Raw genomic sequence first — 17499 nt, forward strand, 5'->3', positions numbered from 1 at the left:
TGTGCTTAGGCTTCTCAAATTTAGAGAATTTTTTTGAAATTGACTTAAATGGTTGGAAAATATTTTTTTTACTTCTAAAGTGGCTGTTTACATTAATAGAGAAGTAGGTAGGTAGATCAATTATAAATGACGCATACACCAAGGAGACCCACTATCACTGTATGTTTTTATACTTGCGGTGGATACTCTAGCCAAGTTTCTTTACAATGCCACTTTATCCAATCTCTTCCAAGGTTTGGGCTTTTTGGATTGTCGGTGGAAATAACTTCTCCAATTTACACATGACACCCATTATTTCTATAGCAGAAAAAGATTCAATTTTAGTTCTCAAATTATTTTATATTGCTTTGAACTTATATCTAGACTTTCTATATATTAATTTTCACAAAAGTGCTATTACTCAGGTTGGGAAAGATTCTTATCACTTTTGGGAATGTGTCACTGGATAAATTGTAGTCCAACCTCCCTTCCCATTACCTATCTTAGTCTTCCTTTGAAAGATTTTAAACTCACAAAAATTAGATTGGATGCCTCATCTTTTAAAAGTTGAAGGAAAGTTATCTGCTTGGAAATGTAGATTTCTCTTTTGGAGTCAGCTTGTTCTTGTCAACTCTATTTTATCTTCTATTCTCCTCTACTACATGTCTTTCTACAAATTTCCTTCTTGGCTAATAAAAAAGATGATTGTGTTAGAAGATCTTTCTTTGGAAAGGAAATGATAGTATTGGGGGGTCTTTTATGTAAGATTAATTGGACTAAGGTGTGTCTCGGCTAAAGACAAAGATGGATTAGGTGTTAAAGATCTCTCTCAATTTAATAATCCTTATTAGCCAAGTGGGGGGGTAGAAGCTTCTTCAAAATGGTCATGAGCCTTAGAAACACCTAATCAATTGCTTCTACTTCAAAAAAGTTATCTACCATTTGGAAGCCAAAATGCAGATGTTCTAGTATGGAAAGATATTATCTCTAGCCTACTATCTTTTTGGAACCGAGTTAAGTTTGTCATTGGCAATGGGTTAAATGTGCTATTTGGGAAAGATGTTTGAATCCTTGAGATCCCCTTTTGTGTTACTTTGCCTAACCTATTTTAGGTTTGCTATTTGAAATCTAGAGCTGTGGCAAAATTTTATTCTAGAAGAACTAGATCCTGAAATTTGAAAGTCTACTCTCATTTATCTTCTATTGCTCAGGCTGAAATACTTCTTTTTAGAATGCATTGAATAACTTTCAGTTTGAAAATAGTTTTGATAGCATCCATCAGCAATTTACTCTTTTAGGTAACTTCACTACTTCTTCTCTTTATCGTTTCATTGATACTAGGGGTATCAATTGAGAGCTTGTCAACTCTCTTTAGAAACTAAAAGTTTCTTTAAAAGTGAAGTGTTGCATCTGACTTGATCTTCTCAATAAACTCAACATGAGAGAAAATCTTCAAATAAAAAATGGTGCCGACTTTGGGGGGTTGCCCTTTGTGTGATGATCCAGTTGAATCTATTAAGCATATGTTCACTGTGTGTCCCTTTACTACTACCTTATAGAATACTTTCTATTCTTTCTTCTTAATTTTTATTCCTGTAGGTGATCTTTGGGATCTTTGTACTAAATAGAGATGTCGTTTTTTCTAGAAGGACTTGCAAAGTGTAGTATTTATGCTCATTTCAGTCATTTTTTTGGTGTTGTTAGAAGGAAAGAAATGCTCAAATCTTTTTGAGAGCTATCTTTAATCCTTATTCTACTATCTTTAAAGTGATTTATCTTCTAAATGATTGGTCCTTACTTTATGAGTACAAAAAACTTTCAGGCTTCGATAAGCTATGTGAGAAAATCAAAAGTATTACTATCTATACCTAGCTGGCTTGTTCATTATTACTTACTGCTCCTTCTTGAGACTTAAATAGTAGATAAATTTTTTTACTCTTTTCACTCAATTCTTTTTACTACTTTTCTACAGCTTTATGATTATACTTGTGGTCACTGTTCAGATGCATTTTGATTGCTTCATATACTACTTTTTTGAATCATCTTTTTACATTTAACATTGGGGAAGTTGCCTTTTTCTTCAAATCTTGATCAATTGATCCTAAATTTTTTGTTTGCTTTTGGCTTTATAAATGGAGTTTCTTCAAGGTGTTGATTTGATGCTTTTATGGTTATTGCTAACTTTGAAATTGCTGATGTTAAACACCGTATTTGGATATGATGAGGTTGAGAAAAGAAACTTTCTGGGCATTGTTCTATTTTTACTTTGGACTTGATGTTCTTGACTCTATTTTTGATTTGAAGGGTTCTTTTCAGCTGTTGATCGCTCTCTATCTTGAACAAAATGGGCAAAGTAGCCTAGCTTTCTTTTGTCTCTATGGCGTGTATTGTTGGTTGCTCAATTTTTAATTATTTATACTGATCAATAGATATATATTCTATCTTGGGGCATTTTAGAGCATCTTATTATAGATGCTTTTACTCAATAAAGGGCTCAAGGAAAATCATCCAAGCTGATGTTGATTGCAATCTTGAATTGCTGGGTCTTCATCTTGGGTCTCTCTATAGTTTGCTTTTCTTTCATATTATAGGACGATGATGAAGATTCTTTACGGCATTATGAGGATTATGTGATTTCTTTTGCTATTATTTGTTTTACCTTCTAACATCCCTTCTGAGTCTTGTTTAGTTTTGGTGTCTATCCTTTAAGTAGGTTTCTTTTCTTTTATACTAAAAGTGGTTGTCCTACCACTTAAAATTTTCTATATTTTTTATTTCTCTATTCTACTTCGCAGTACATTTGGCTTTTTTATTAAAAAAATTGGGTGACCAATTGTTTAATATCATTAGTCTCCATATTTCTCAAAAAAAAAATTGATGTAGTTTAATTGTATAAAAATACTCTAACAAACTGATCTTTTTAGCAGTGAATAGTTGGGACGTATACTTCATTGTTGGTTGAGCATCTAGACTAGTATGTATGGTTGCAAATGCTACCTTAACTAGTAATATCACATAATTTGCAACTTGAAGTATGGGAAGTGAGATACATGGGTCTAGCACATCCTTAAGAAACATGTTTTAACCATGCGATGACAATGAGGATAAAAGGTCACTTGGATGCATTCCTTAGTACTTCTAGTATTAATACACTAAAATTATATACATCGTATTTCTTAGTGACCTTCATTGTATACGAAATTTCTATATAAAGGAGCAAAAGAAGTTAGTCATAATTTGTCATCAAAATGTCAGGTATTTTAGATTGAAACTATGACCCATTTCATTAGGAAACAAGTAGATATAGGTGCGAACCAATTGAGTTGCTAGTTGTTGGTAAGTTGTTTACTTATATTCTTCAATTCAAATGGTGACTAATTATATTTCTCTTAGCATAATGACATACCAAAACTTATGCATTTAATATGCTCTACAAGGAAGAAAATGCAATACATATTTGATAAAATAATCATGTTCAAAAATAATGAAATAATAATTGAAAAAAATTGATTTAATATTTATTAAGTGAAAATATAACTTCAAAAATTTATATCATACAAAATTTCTTAATTGAAATAGTGGAAGAATATCAGCCAAGTGGTTTATCTGGTGCCATATATCCAAGAGTGCCTGCATGTGCGCTATAATTTGATGAATTGGATTTCAGAATTCCTACAATTCCAAAGTTTGAAACATAAGCGCTAAAGTTGGAATCTAACAAGATGTTCTCGCATGTAAGAAGATTGGCATGGGTGGTGCTCTCTGAGTTCTTAAGAGTTTAGATTAGCACTTCTGTAATTTCGATATAAGAGAGAATACAACACGTCATTTGTAGAAGCTTTCCGCATTGACCTTGGTTTTCAAAGTTGCTTGGAAAATTCGTGTCCAACCAGTTCTTTCTTTTTCCACAAACTGCTTCCATTACAGAAAAATTGATTTTTCTCGATGCAAAAAATATAAATTTCTGATGCTTTTCAGTATCACAAAATAATTTATCAATGCTTTTAAAAGTGTCGAAAATGCATCGGCAAATGTAGAGTGGAACCAATTTTTTTGATGCTTGCTTATCGCATCGCTAAGTGTAAGTAAACTCTATAGTGCACCAGTCTACTAAGTTTTATTTCTACAGCTAAATAAAAAAGTAGATAAACCATAATAGTGAAAAATTATGGAGGAAAGATCTTATCCATATGGCAAAATGTAAGTGTAACACCAGACTCTAAATGATCAAGCTCTCATAGATCATGGACTTTGAAATTTAATGACCTAAAAAATGATGATAATTGAGCAACAATAGAAATAACTTATTTTGGCATTGATGACCTTAAAGCTAGTGAAAAAAAATATCTTGCATCAAAATGTGCCCATCATGACTTTTAAGATTTAAAAATTTTTACTCTTTGAGATTTACACGTCTTGAAATATTCAATGAATAGCCATCAGGAGCCCTAATATTTTTAGAAATATCAGGAAAAGATCTTTCTCTCGAAAGAATATTGTGTAATATGTAGGAGGTATATAAATTTTACCATTAGCAAGCTATTTAGGATGAAGCTCCTGTCTTTTATCCATCTCTTTCAAATCTAAACATACTTTTAAGTTATCTTTACCTTTTTCACCAAGATTTAATAATATTCCAATCAAATTATCATAAACATTCTTCTTTAAGGCTAAGCATGGGTCGGATTTGATCGGATTGAGAAAAAAATTTTACCTGATCGAACCCAATCTGATTGAAGAAAATTTAATCCGCTGTCGATCATTTATCACATATAAATCATTTAAAATTAAAGCGAATAGTTTATAGCAGATTCGGATGGGTTGTATAGGTTTGGACTTCAATGTTGACCCAATATTGATTTTAAGTCTAATGTTGGCCCACTTAAGCTTATTTATTTTTTTTTATCAATTTAATATAAAAAAAATTTAAATTCTATAAATTATAAATTTTGAACTTATTTTTGAATCTGTACAAAATAAAATAGAAAAAAAAAGATTTACTCATCTAAAAGTAACTTCGTCTGAAAGCTTTCATTTTAGAATTATCTTAAATTGATATGTTTTCATCAATAATTCAATATTAATATTCTCATGAATCCAAATGGATGATATAGTATTTTTTAGAATGAAGTATTGAAGTCTAAATGACATTATCCCAAAATAAAAATGAGTTTGTGAAATGCTACATCAGTTGGATTTGGTTTAAAAGTGTAGGAACTAAATCCGACCATAAATAATCAATTTTTTACAAACCCCAACCTGATTCCACCTGATTTATGTCTTTCAACCAATCGAAACCGATGTTTATTGGGTTAGATTGGATGGATTTCTTTAGTTTTTGGTTATTTACTCAGCTCTATTCCTTTCTATATGCATCACATCAAGATTATGCCTGAGAAGATTGTACTCCCAATAAGATAAATAAAAAAATATTTTTTTTCATAATTGCTTAACACCTCTATATGTAGATATATCCATTGTGTCATCATCATTTCGACTTTTGTCTACATGATCATTATCATCGTAGAAGTTGTTAGGATCCTTAAATATCTTTGCATCAAGATTGCGAGTAATGACATCTTCTATCAACCCTTCATTTGTTGAGCTTTCATCATCTTCCCTTCTTTTTTTTCTTAGAATATTTAGAAACCTTTCCATACCTATGATTCATGGCATGCATTTGTATAAGAACCTCAATTCTAGATGGTGGTATAAGAGCAGATTGTAATTCAATAGTACTATCAAATACATCTTGTTGAAATCAAAATGGATGATCAATTTTCAACCATCGACGATGGCCCATATAGCAGAACTTTTTTCTATATTTTAACTAATTTGAATGGATAAAATCCCCATAAGAGGGACATGCAATATGCCCCTTTGTGCTCCATCCGGATAAATTGGCATATACAAAAAAATCATTGATAGTGCATGTCACGCCCTGAACCCAACACCTGGGTCGGATACGTGATGGCCGCACACTCCTTAGAGCAAGCCCTAAAGAATATGTAAGGCCAAATTAAATCATTACAACCTTATCAACCGTAATAATTTATTTCAATAATAATTCATAAAATCTTACATAATTATAATTTAAATTTCTTCAATTCTCTGATCAGATACTATGACACTCTTATTTATCCTTCTGCTCTCCCATAAATCCAAGCCATAACCAATCATAACCATCCTGTAACTTTGAGAAAAAAAAAAAAGATGAAGAGGTGTGAGCTTTACAGCCCAATAAGAATTCTCATATCACACTGATATAATAATATAATCTAAAAATAAAGATAAACAATAAAATATAAAATTCGGTGTTCAATGTTCAGAATAATGCAAATATCCATAAATTTTCTGTCTTGTTAAAATAGATGCATCATCATATGTTAATAGGTGAAACACTTTTATTCAACAATTATTTCATGTCTTATCTTTCATTTTTTCTTTCATAATCACATGATTTTTAACATTTTTTTTCTGGCTCTGGACTATCCAAGTCTATACCTCAGTCATCATCCAGATCGAATCCACATAAAAAATCTTTCAAGACTGTCCCAGGATGATCTCCTGACCGGCTGTCCCACGTACGAAAGCCCGTGAGAGGCTGTCCCAGGCATAAGCTCCTGGCGAACTGTCCCAGGCATGAGCTCCTGACCGGCTGATCCACCTGTAAGTCAGTGGGGCTATCCCAGGCATAAGCTCCTGGTCGGCTGTTCCACATGACAAAGCTAGTCCATACCATATATCTCTTTCTTTTCATTTAATCATTATGTATTGATTTCATCAAATCAATTCCGACTTACATTATGATCAATTCAGATATGTCATACCCATATAATCATGCCATCAATCGCTGATACATATGTATTGATATAACATACTCATGCTCAAAAATCACATAAATAAATAACAGTGTCTCAGGTATAATAAATTCATCGATCTCAAATCCGACAAAGCAAAACCAATGATTCAAGACCAACAGTAAAATAGCATATATATAATAGTGATCATATACAGAGATTCTTACCTTTACCGGTGAGTGATCCAAGCATAGAAATCAATGTTCTTCTTTCATTTATGAATTTTTTTAATAAAATATTCCACTCGATATCATATGCAGACAATCATCTTTTCATGACCCTGATCAATATAAGAATCACATATAGAGAAATTATCGATAATCGATCCTGATAACACAAATCAAGGATCTCTCTTAGGATTAATCAAAATTAGGATTTGTCTAAGTATCTGGATCCTCCACTGATCCATAAGACTTTTAGAGAGAGAAAATCCATGAAAAGAGAGAAAATTTTAGAGAGAGAAAGTAGAGAGAGAAAGTGGAGAGAGAAATCTTCGTATCCTTCAGATGAGGCAATCATGGTCGAGATCATCAGAGGTCCTATCAGGGTGACTCAATATGAATCAAGTATTACAAATTTCGAATAGGATCGGACTAAGATCAGATCTACCACACGACTTTCGGAGCAATCTCAAATCAACATATTTTTATTTCAAATTTATCCTAGAGTCTGTGATGCAGTCAGAGAGAGAGTAAAAAGATTCTAGAGAGATAAAATCCATAAAAAGAAAGAAAAATCTAGAGAGAGAAAATAAAGAGAGAATCTAGAGAGAGAAATTGGAGAGAGAAGGTAGAGAGAGGAGAGAGGAAAGAGGAAGAGAAAGGAGAGAGAGGAGAGAGAGAAAATTCTCTCTTTCTTCTCTTTTTTTATCTATTTTTCTATTTTTTTATTTTTATTTTTCTCTTTCTCTTTTTATTTTTATTTTTATTTTCTTTTCTTTTCTCTTTTTCTTTCTTCTTCTTTTTTTTTCTTTTCTTCCCGCGGCCTCCCTTGGGCCGAAATAGGGGAAGATCGTGAGGTCCCCCATCCAGTGACCCGGCTCTGATGAGGTGGGTGGCTTCGTCGGAGGTCAAGCAACGATGGCCGTCCATGCGAAACCGGCTGGCGACGGAGTTCGGCCGGCAAGCTTTCCTTTTTTTTTTTTTGAAAAACAGGGGATCCGCCCCTTTCTTTTTATTTTTCGATCATTGGCCGATCACCGACGGCCAAGACTTTCAGGGAAGAGGGATAGAGAGATGAGGGTCCGGTCTCGGAGATGGGACGCCACAACCGGCGGTGCCGGTGGCCGGAAAAGAGAGGAAAAGACCTCGTTCAAAACAGAGAAAACAGGACATCTATCTTTTGTGGATTTTTCGACAAATCTGACGGCCGGCGGGGATACACAGCGCCATGGAAAGGAGGAGAAGGAAAAGAGAAAGGAGGAGAAGGGTTTACCTCATGCTTCAGCAGCGTCGTCGGCTCCATTTTCCGACGAGCATGGGAAGAGGTTGCCCCGGCTTCTACGGAGAAAAAGAGAGGAATCGGACTCGAAGATCACCGGTGGAGGGTCTTGAGAGAGGGAGAGGCTTATTTATAGAGGTCCCTAGGGCTCCGGTGGTCCTAAGACTCCCTTTCCCTCCGGGATTCATCGGAGAAGAAGACTCCCATCGGGAGTCTTCTTCCCGTTCTGTTTTTTTTTCTTTTTTCTTTTTTTTGTATGGGCTTTAGGTTTTGGGCTTGCTTATGGGCCCAATTTGGGCCGGGATGTTACATTCTCCCCTCCTTCAAATAATTTTGTCTTCGAAATTAAGTTATGTCGTTCGAGATACATATTTCAAAGTATACATTCTTCATGTCATTCTCAAGCTTACGTTAATATCTTATATATTATTTATTTCTCATGATCTTGTTATAACAAAAATTATTTGAAATCTCAAACTCATCCCTTCTTATTGATTTCTCAACTTTTTTGAAGAACTGTAACATGTTGAACTTGTATTAATATACCACCATTATTTGTCTAATACATTCCATTCGAAATTCATAATTATCTCAGACTACCCTTGATAGAAAAATAAATAAAGATCAAACATCGGGCACTCTTCACAATCATTGATTTCTTTCTTCTCTTGACCTTCCAATAAATTTTATGTGTAGACTCTCATCTTAAGAAAACCTCAATCTTCTATATCAGTCCAAGTAACAATATTAAATTTTAAAAAAAATATGAGATCTATATCAGGACATTCTAAGTTTGAACTAATATCAGAACTATCAAGCTGTTAATAAACTTGAGATATCTAAAATTGCTTGGTATTATCTACAATGAAGCAACCTACTGACAAAAATTATCCGACTATGATCAGATTAGATCAAAATTTATAGCATCCTTTCATTATCAATAAAATCTTTCCTTATTTACAACTAATGTATTTTATCATAATATCTTTTGATTTAAAAGATTAATATTTTTAATCAATTTAATCCACCACGCTTTTGCTGCGCACTCTGATATTAATTTTTCAAATTATATAAGTCTATCAAAGATAAAAATATCCTTATATGTTAGATCAATCCGGGATAGATCCAATCTTCAAATTTCATATAAGACTTACGGTAAAATTTTAAGTTTCTTTATCTTTACTACCTTTGGGTATAGCATATAAAAATTAAATCTTGATCTACTTCCTATGTTTGAAATCATTGCATAAGTTTCATCACTCTTCAAGAATCCAACATGTCTAGAATCAATTGAAGTTAATCTTAGATTTACTTTACAATCATTTAAATAATTTCTAAATCAATCTTCCTTTTTTTTTAAAAAGAATTAATTCTAACTTGACAAACTAGAAGAACTCAAGCCAACATCCTTAAGTAGAATCAACTTGATTATTTCTTATAGAGCTCCCTTCATCACAACCCTTAATATTAATCAATAAATCCATACAAAATCTTGTCCCTTGTATAAGTCATTTAAAATTTAACACTAGCAAGATGTCTTAGTTCAATTTAAAAAAAAATCTAAATTTTGACTTGAATAATTAATACACTTCACCATCTTCAACAATCACAAAAAAAATTAAAAAAAATCTAATCCAAAGATAGTAATACGAATTATTAAAGATTTCATTATAACCTGTATATCATACTCTGACAAAATAAATTTTTTTCTTTAATTTAACAACAATATCAAAATACTTTTGATCCACTTAGAAAAGTAAACTTTTGACTTGAAATTCAATGCAACTTGAAAGATCAAGGAATCATATTCAGAATATGATATTTTGAGTAACCAAAGATTTCACCCAGATGTGTATCTCATATTCTCATAATAAAATTCAAGTATATTTTTCATCTAAGATTGAGTTTCATATATGACCTCTTATAGGTTCAGTGTTCAAAAATATTTCTCTCTCATATGATGTAAGTTCTTCTTAGACCATACTCTAATTAACTTTCTTTGATAAGTCCAAATTCATAATGCTCAGACAATTATCATCGAAATAAAAAAAAAATTATCATGATCTTCAATCATATAAATTTTACATTCCAAAATCATCTAGTATACTCAATATAACTTATCAATACCTCCCACTTCATTTCAAGGTCAACTCTTTTCATACTTAGGTCAACCTTACTAATTGAAATCTAAGATATAACTCATCAATTCTATTATAGATATCATATGCCATTTATACATAAATTTCATCTTAATATCTATTGATTCAAAATCTAAATATTGAATTTTCTCTTTTATATCTATCATGTTCCTCATGATCATAACCTAAGTTTAAATATCACTAAAGTCATAATTTCAAATAATTATAATCTTAAGCTTAAATACCACTTAAATTATATTCTCTAATGATCATAACCTAAATTGTAATATCATTCTATTACATCCTTAATGATTATAACCTTAAACTCTGATATTATCTATCATACTCTATTGATTATAATCTCAAAGTTTTGATATTACTTATATGACAATCCCTAATGACCTTAAACCTGAACTCTAGTACTGTTCCATCATATTCTCTGATATCACTCTGTCATATCCTATTGATCATGCATAAAGTTTTGATATCACTTCATAATCCCTAGTGACTTAAACCTAAGCTCTGATATTATTCTATCACATCCTAATCATTTATATCGTAATCTTCAATAATCATAACTTAAGCTCTGATACCATTCTGTCACGCTCTGAACCCAACACTCGGATCGGATACGTGATGGCTGCACACTCCTTAGAGCAAGCCCTAAAGAATGTGCAAGGCCAAATTAAATCATTACAACCTTATCAACCATAATAATTTATTTCAATAATAATTCATAAAACCTTGCATAATTATAATTTAAATTTCTTCAATTCTCTGATCAGATACTATGATACTCTTATTTATCTTTCTGCTCTCCCGTAAATCCAAGCCATAGTCAATCATAAGCATCCTGTAACTCTGAGAAAAAAAAAATGAAGAGGTGTGAGCTTTACAGTCCAGTAAGAATTTTCATATCACACTGATATAATAATATAATATAAAAATAAAGATAAATAATAAAATATAAAATTCGATGTTCAATGTTCAGAATAATGCAAATATCCATAAATTTTCTGTCTTGTTAAAATAGATGCATCATCATATGTTAACAGGTGAAATACTTTTATTCAATAATTATTTCATGTCTTATCTTTCATTTTTCCTTTCATAATCACATGATTTTTAACATTTTCTTTCTGGCTCTGGATTATCCAAGTCTATTCCTCAGTCATCATCTGGATCGAATCCACTTAAAAAGCCTTTCAAGACTGTTCCAGGATGAGCTCCTGGCCGGCTGTTCCACGTATGAAAGCCCGTGAGAGGCTGTCCCAGACATAAGCTCCTGGCGGACTGTCTCAGGCATGAGCTCCTGGCCGGCTGATCCACTTGTAAGCCAGTGGGGCTGTCCCAGGCATAAGCTCCTGGCCGGCTGTTCCACATGACAAAGCTAGTCCATACCATATATCTCTTTTTTTTATTTAATCATTATGTATTGATTTCATCAAATCAATTCCGACTTACATTATGATCAATTCAGATATGTCATACCCATTAATCATGCCATCAATCGCTGATATATATGTATTGATATAACATACTCATGCTCAAAAATCACATAAATAAATAACAGTGTCTCAGGTATAATAAATTCATCGATCTCAAATCCGACGAAGCAAAACCAATGATGCAAGACCAATAGTAAAATAGCATATATATAATAGTGATCATATACTGTCACACCTCGAACCCAATACCCGGGTCGGATACGTGATGGCCGCACACTCCTTAGAGCAAGCCCTAAAGAATATGCAAGGCCAAATTAAATCGTTACAACCTTAACATCCATAATAATTAATTTCAAATATAATTCATAAAACCTTGCATAATTACAATTTAAATTTCTTCAATTCTCTGATCAGATACTATGACACTCTATTTATCCTTCTGCTCACCCGTAAATCCAAGCCATAGCCAATCATGAACGTCCTGTAACTCTGAGAAGAAAAAAAAAGATGAAGGGGTGTGAGCTTTACAGCCCAGTAAGAATTCCCATATCACACTGATATAGTAATATAGTCTGAAAATAAGGATAAGCAATAAAATATAAAATCTCATGTTCAATGTCCAGAATAATGCAAACATTCATAAATTTTCTGTCTTGTTAAAATAGATGCATCATCATATGTTAACAGGTGAAACCCCTTTTATTCAACAATTATTTCATGTCTTATCTTTCATTTCTCTTTTCATAATCACATGATTTTTAACATTTTCTTTCTGGCTCTGGACTATCCAAGTCTATACCTCAGTCACCATCCGGATCGAATCCACTTAAAAAGTCTTTCAAGACTATCTCAGGATGAGCTCCTGGCCGGCTGTTCCATGTACCAAAGCCCATGAGAGGCTGTCCCAGGCATAAGCTCCTGGCGGACTGTCCCAGGCATGAGCTCCTGGCCGGCTGATCCACCTGTAAGCCAGTGGGGGTTGTCCCAGGCATAAGCTCCTGACGGGCTGTTCCACATGACAAGACTAGTCCATATCATATATCTCTTTCTTTTCATTTAATCATTATGTGTTGATTTTATCAAATCAATTCTGACTTACATTATGATCAATTCAGATATGTCATATCCATATACTCATGCCATCAATCTCTGATACATATATATTGACATAACATACGCATGCTCAAAATCAAATAACAGTATCTCAGATATAATAAATTCATCGATCTCAAATCTAATGATGTAAAACCAACGATGCAAGACCAACAGTAAATTAGCATATATAATAGTGATCATGTACAGGGATTCTTACCTTTACCGGTGACTGATCCAAGCACAGAAATCAATGTTCTTCTTTGATTTATGAATTTTTTTAACAAAATATTCCACTCGATATCATATGCAAACAATCATCTCTTTATGACCCTGATCAATATAAAAATCATATATGGAGAAAATTACTGATAATCGATCCTAATAACACAGATCGAAGATTTCTCTTAGGATTAACCAAAATTAGGATTTACCTAAGTATCTGGATCCTCCACTGATCCATAAGACTTCTAGAGAGAGAAAATCTATGAAGAGAGAGAAAATTTTAGAGAGAGAAAGTAGAGAGAGAAAGTGGAGAGAGAATCTTCGTATCCTTTCGATGAGGCAATCATGGTCGAGATCATCAGAGATCCTATCAGGGTGAATCAATATGAATCAAATGTTATAAATTTCGAATAGTATCAGACTGAGATCAGATCTACTGCACAAATTTCGGAGCAGTCTCAGATCATCTTATTTTCATCTTCAAGTTTATCCTAGGGTCCATGATGCAATCAGAGAAGAAGAAAAGATCCTAGAGAGATAAAATCTATAAAGAGAGAGAAAAGTCTAGAGAGAGAATCTAGAGAGAGAAAATGTAGAGGGAGAAGGTAGAGAGAGGAGAGAGAAAAGAGAGAGAAAGGAGAGAGAAAGGAGAGAGAGGAAAATTCTCTCTCTTCTTCTTCTTCTTCTTTATTTTATTTTATTTTTATTTTTCTCTTTCTCTTTTTCTTTTCTTTTTTTTTCTTTTCCTTTTTCTTTCTTTTCTTTTCTTCTTCTTCTTCTTCCTTCTTCTTTTCTTCCCGCGGCCTCCCTTGGGCCGAAACATGGAAAGACTGTGAGGTCCCCCTCGATGGCACGGCTCCGACGAGATGGATGGCATCACACGACGGTGACAGAGCAAGGCCGGTCGGCGGCGAGGTTCGGCCGGCGAGCTGAAGAGTTTTCGAAAAACAGGGGATCGTCCCTATTCTTTTTATTTTTCGGTCATTGGCCGGTCACCGGTGGCCAAGACTTTCAGGGAAGGAAGAGAGAGAGATGAGGGTCCGGTCTCGGGGATGGGATGCCGCAACCGGCGGTGCCGGTGGTCGGAAAAGAGAGGAATATGGCCCGGCCGAACAGAGCAAAACAGGGGTCATCTTGTTCATGGATTTTCCGGCGATCCCGAAGGCCGAAGAGGGTGCACGAAGCCATGAAAAAGAGAGGAAGGAAGAGAGGAAGGAGAAGACGGGTTTACCTCCGACTTCGGTGAGATCTCCGGTGAGTATTTGAGATGAACACGATGAGGACATCTGCGGCTTCAACGAAAAAATTCGAGAAAAATAAAAGAAGAAATCTGGTGCTCGTCTTGGCTAGCTTTAGAAGAGAGAAATAGGATTTTATAGAGGTGATTTCCTACCCCTAATCGGACTCTATCGATCCGATTTTTGCCGGAGTCGGAGAGGAAGAAGACTCTGGTTAGGAGTCTTCCTCCTCCCGTCGGGCCTTGTTTTGGGCTCTTCAGATTTTGCAAGGCCCAAGAGCCCTGTGGGCTGGGCTGTTACATATACAGAGATTCTTACCTTTACCGGTGACTGATCCAAGTATAGAAATCAATGTTCTTCTTTGATTTATGAATTTTTTTAATAAAATATTTCACTCGATATCATATGCAGACAATCATCTCTTCATGACCCTGATCACTATAAGAATCACGTATAGAGAAATTACCGATAATCGATCCTGATAACACAAATCAAGGACCTCTCTTAGGATTAATCAAAATTAAGATTTGTCTAAGTATCTGGATCCTCCACTGATCCATAAGACTTTTAGAGAGAGAAAATCCATGAAGAGAGAGAAAATTCTAGAGAGAGAAAGTAGAGAGAGAAAGTGAAGAGAGAAATTTTTGTATCCTTCAGATGAGGCAATCATGGTCGAGATCATCAGAGGTCCTATCAGGGTGACTCAATATGAATCAAGTATTACAAATTTTGAATAGGATCGGACTAGGATTAGATCTACCGCACGAATTTTGGAGCAATCTCAAATCATCATATTTTTATTTTAAATTTATCCTAGAGTCTGTGATGCAGTCAGAGAGAGAGTAGAAAAATTCTAGAGAGATAAAATTCACAAAAAAAAAGAAAAATCTAGAGAGAGAAAATAAAAAGAGAATCTAGAGAGAGAAACTGGAGAGAGAAGATAGAGAGAGGAGAGAGGAAAGTGGAAGAGAAAGGAGAGAGAGGAGAGAGAGAAAATTCTCTCTTTTCTTCTCTTTTTTTTATTTTTTTTATTTATTTTTATTTTTATTTTTATTTTTATCTTTCTCTTTCTCTTTTTATTTTTATTTTTATTTTTTTTTCTTTTCTCTTTTTCTTTCTTCTTCTTTTTCTTTTTTCTTTTCTTCCCGCGGCCTCCCTTGGGCTGAAATAGGGGAAGACCGTGAGGTCCCCCCTCCAGTGACCCAGCTCTGACGAGGTGGGTGGCTTCGTCGGAGGTCAGGCAACGATGGCCGTCCATGCGAAACCGGCCGGCGACGGAGTTCGGCCGGCAAGCTTTCTTTTTTTTTCGAAAAATAGAGGATCTGCCCCTTTCTTTTTATTTTTCGATCATTGGCTGATCACTAGCGGCCAAGACTTTCAGGGAAGAGGGATAGAGAGATGAGGGTCCGGTCTCGGAGATGGGATGCCGCAACCGGCAGTGCCGGTGGCCGAAAAAGAGAGGAAAAGACCTTGTTCAAAACAGAGAAAACAGGACATCTATCTTTTGTGGATTTTTCGGCAAATCTGATGGCCGACGGGGATGCACTGCACCGTGGAAAGGAGGAGAAGGAAAAGAGGAAGGAGGAGAAGGGTTTATCTCATGCTTCAGCAGCGTCGTCGGCTCCATTTTCCGACGAGCATGGGAAGAGGTTGCCACGGCTTCTACAGAGAAAAGGAGAGGAATCGGACTCGAAGATCACCGGTGGAGGGTCTTGAGAGAGGGAGAGGCTTATTTATAGAGGTCCCTAGGGCTCCGGTGGTCCTAGGACTCCCTTTCCCTCCGAGATTCATCGGAGAAGAAGACTCCCATCGGGAGTCTTCTTTCCGTTCTGTTTTTTTTTTCTTTTTTTTTTGTATGGGCTTTGGGTTTTGGGCTTGCTTCTGGGCCCAATTTGGGCCGGGATGTTACAGTTCAAATAAGAGCTGCCCTTAATTTGAATGTCTGACCACTGCAAGCATTAAATGCATCGATACCTTCCCATAACTGTTTCAATTCATATATTAAAGGTTGCAAAAAGATATCAATATCATTGTCTGGATCCTTTTTACCTGAAATAACTATTGATAAGATAAGTGAAGATTGTTTCATATACGTTCATGGTGGCAAATTATATAAAATCAGAATGATCAATCAAGTACAATAAGTAGAACTCGATATCCGAAATTGATTGAAGCCATTAATAGTTAAATCCAACCTAACACTATGAATATCTGAGGTAAATTCAAGATACTTATCATCAAATACTTTTCATGCTAAACTATCAACTGGATGTCTTAATATTCCATCTTTTGTACGATCTTCATCATGCCATCTCATCGACGAAGCTCCTTTTGGTGATGCATAGATCATTTCCAATCTAGGTATTAAAGGAAAATAGTGCAAAAGTTTAGTCGGTTTTTTCTTATTCCGAGTAGCATCTATTTCGTTCAATACATCATCCTCATCTTCTTTATGTAATGTTTATCATGAATATCAATAGACATTACATGATTCTTGCTTAGTATTTTCATCTCGAAATAACATACATCTATTTGGACAACTATGAATTTTCTCATATCCAAGATTGAATTTCTTTACTAGTTTTTTTTTGCTTCATAAAAAGAAGTTAGCAAAGTAGTGCCTTTATGAAATATATTTTTTAATAATTGGAGCAGAATAGTAAAACTCTTACTAGACCATCCATTCAAATATTTCAAATAAAATAGATGCATAAGAAAAAAAAATTTCAAAATTTTTTTACAATCCAGATATAGTTCTTGATCACAGTCTTTCAACAAATCATGGTATCGATGTTCTATCTCATCATTAGATAAATCTTGGGGCTTCTCAACATGCATAGGATTAGTAAATATATATCCCTTGGGCATCACAATTAGTTTTTGTCCTTCACTGAAACCTCCTAAATTTTCAGCACCAAATCCGATACAATCTCTTAGCAAACTCCTCATATCATCTTCTCTTGCTGGATTTGTTTGTAGATTACTGGTTCCAATATAAGACCTATATTTTATATGTGAGGATTAATTTTATGAAAATAACAATATGGATTATCCTTAAAATATCCATTCAATATATCCT

General features: G+C 34.2%; 1 pseudogene; it reads right to left on the reverse strand.

The window, feature by feature from the left end:
* Window positions 1-4043: 4043 nt before the first annotated feature.
* LOC140852412 (uncharacterized) lies at window positions 4044-17258 on the reverse strand (annotated as a pseudogene).
* Between the last annotated feature and the right edge of the window lie 241 nt (window positions 17259-17499).

Source organism: Elaeis guineensis, chromosome 11, assembly GCF_000442705.2.
Source record: "Elaeis guineensis isolate ETL-2024a chromosome 11, EG11, whole genome shotgun sequence".
NCBI lineage: Eukaryota > Viridiplantae > Streptophyta > Magnoliopsida > Arecales > Arecaceae > Elaeis > Elaeis guineensis.